Raw genomic sequence first — 2,261 nt, 5'->3', positions numbered from 1 at the left:
TTTAAAATTACCCAGAAAATTGGCATGGTATTACATGAAAAAATTATGGATAATACGATTTTAGATTATTTTGCACTTTATTTTATAATTATCTGTAATTATCCATAATAATTTGTATATAATTTCAACCTACACAGACTCTGCAGTATGAGTCTCCTGAACTACGGTCTGCAAAGTAGCGCGAGCTGTTTGAATATCTTCACCGCAACTGTATGGCTTTGCAAAATAGCGCATCCCAACAAAAAAATGTACTGTGGAAGGCAACGATAAAAAACAAGCAAGAAGGCCGGACGCTATCTTGAGGGGAGAGAGCGACCGTTTTACTGAGGGGAGAGAGCGACAGTTTTTTCCGAGGAGAGAGCGCGGCTATTGTAAAGAGGGGGAGCGAGGTTATTGTAAAGAGGGGGAGCGAGTCTATTGTAAAGAGGGGGAGCGAGTCTATTATAAAGAGGGGGAGCGAGTCTATTATAAAGAGGGGGAGCGAGTCTATTATAAAGAGGGGGAGCGAGTCTATTATAAAGAGGGGGAGCGAGGCTTTTATAAGGAGAGGGAGAGAGGCTTTTATAAGGAGAGGGAGCGAGGGTATTATAAGGAGGGAGAGCGAGGCTTTTATAAGGAGAGGGAGCGAGGCTTTTATAAGGAGAGGGAGCGAGGGTATTATAAGGAGGGAGAGCGAGGCTTTTATAAGGAGAGGGAGCGAGGGTATTATAAGGGGGGAGAGCGAGGCTTTTATAAGGGGAGGGAGTGAGGTTTAAAGAGAGGGAGCGAGAGTATTATAAGGAGGGAGAGCGAGGTTTAGAAAGAGAGGGAAGGTTTTGAACGGAGGGAGCGAGGTTTAAAGAGAGGGAGCGAGTTTTAGAAAGAGAGGGAAGGTTTTGCAGGGAGGGAGCGAGGGTATTATAAGGAGGGAGGGAGAGCGAGGTTTAGAAAGAGAGGGAAGGTTTTGAAGGGAGGGAGCGAGGTTTAAAGAGAGAGGGAGCGAGGGTAATAAAAAGAGGGAGAGCGAGATTTTGAAAGAGAGGGAAGGTTTTGAAGGGAGGGAGCGAGGTTTTGAAAGAGAGGGAAAGTTTTGAAGGGAGGGAGCGAGGTTTAAAGAGAGGGAGCGAGGGTATTATAAGGAGGGACAGCGCGAAATATCTAAGGAGGGAGAGCGAATTTCGAATTTTGTCCGCTTTGGCTCGCCATACAAGACCGACTCTCGGTGAAAGTGAAATCTTGAGTCGTTACGAAAGTCAATTCGCTCGGGCGGCGCTAAATACCAACGAGAGTAAAATCAACAAAACTAAAATGTTAGGTTAATATTGTTACATTTAAACATGTGTTAGTTAAATAAAAATAATTAAAGAAGGGAAAATTCAGTCTTTTTTGCCTTTATATCCTTGTATGTTTTGTTTTGTTAAATAATTATAGGCGGCTATAGCATTTTCTCCGCGTTGAAAGAAAATTTTACAAGCTGGAACGTCTTTTTTCTCTTAATTAGAAGTATCTCTTTAAAGAAAAGAAAAAAATATATGAGAATCGGAGTTTGGAAAATTTGACCATGCCGAGAGATTCTGGAGAGGTTTATTAACAAACATGTTGAAATAGGTCAGTTTTTTTATTAGATATTTAAATAGTGACGTCACTAAAGGACATAAACTGATAAGTTTTTTATGTTCCCCTCTTTTTGCGATGTAGTGATAAGCTTTCTGATAAGCATTTTTTGGCTAAATGAGTCAGTTCGTATACCGGTCTCAAGGTGTTAACATGTTAAATTAACTAAACATGATTCTATTCTATGTAATATACAAATTAATAAGTTTAACCCAGGGAAATATAGAATTCGACTAATAAATTAACTATTTCAATATGCACAATTGCGAGTTCTTGTTTTGGCAACTGATTCACGATTTAAATTTCAACATGGTAGCACAGCGTGGTTGCCAACAGGAATAGTCAAGTGGAGTCTTTGAAACAAACAACAAGGAACAAAGGACTATTGAACTGGGTAATTGGTGTGTAAGACAAAATGTTGGTGAAATGTATGAAGAAGAATAGACCAAGGCTTATAACGATATAGTCAAGTGAAGTTATGTAAAGATAGACCAAGGCTTAATAATAAAGAAGAGTCATACACGTATGAAAGAATAATCAATATGTCTGACCACGACGAACAGAGTGGGACATTCTCATTTAAGAAACTCAATGATTCAAATTATGATTTATGGAAATTTGACATGCGTATGGCACTCTTGGATTTTGACTTATGGGAGTTTTTCAGG

The 2,261-nt window shown here is 39.6% G+C and overlaps 1 long non-coding RNA gene across 1 annotated transcript; it reads left to right on the top strand.

Moving 5' to 3' along the window:
- The first annotated feature begins 1,479 nt into the window (after nucleotides 1-1,479).
- LOC149714382 (uncharacterized) lies at nucleotides 1,480-1,856 on the top strand. Its single transcript, XR_016369389.1, has 2 exons — nucleotides 1,480-1,587; nucleotides 1,678-1,856. It is a non-coding gene; the product is annotated as an uncharacterized LOC149714382 (long non-coding RNA).
- The last annotated feature ends 405 nt before the right edge of the window (nucleotides 1,857-2,261 follow it).

Source organism: Phalangium opilio, unplaced genomic scaffold (assembly GCF_054372755.1).
Source record: "Phalangium opilio isolate 3A_F unplaced genomic scaffold, DU_Popi_V2 ptg000009l_1, whole genome shotgun sequence".
Taxonomy (NCBI): Eukaryota; Metazoa; Arthropoda; class Arachnida; order Opiliones; family Phalangiidae; genus Phalangium; species Phalangium opilio.
Note: the sequence above shows the minus strand (reverse complement) of the source record. Positions and strands in the feature narration are given on the sequence as shown.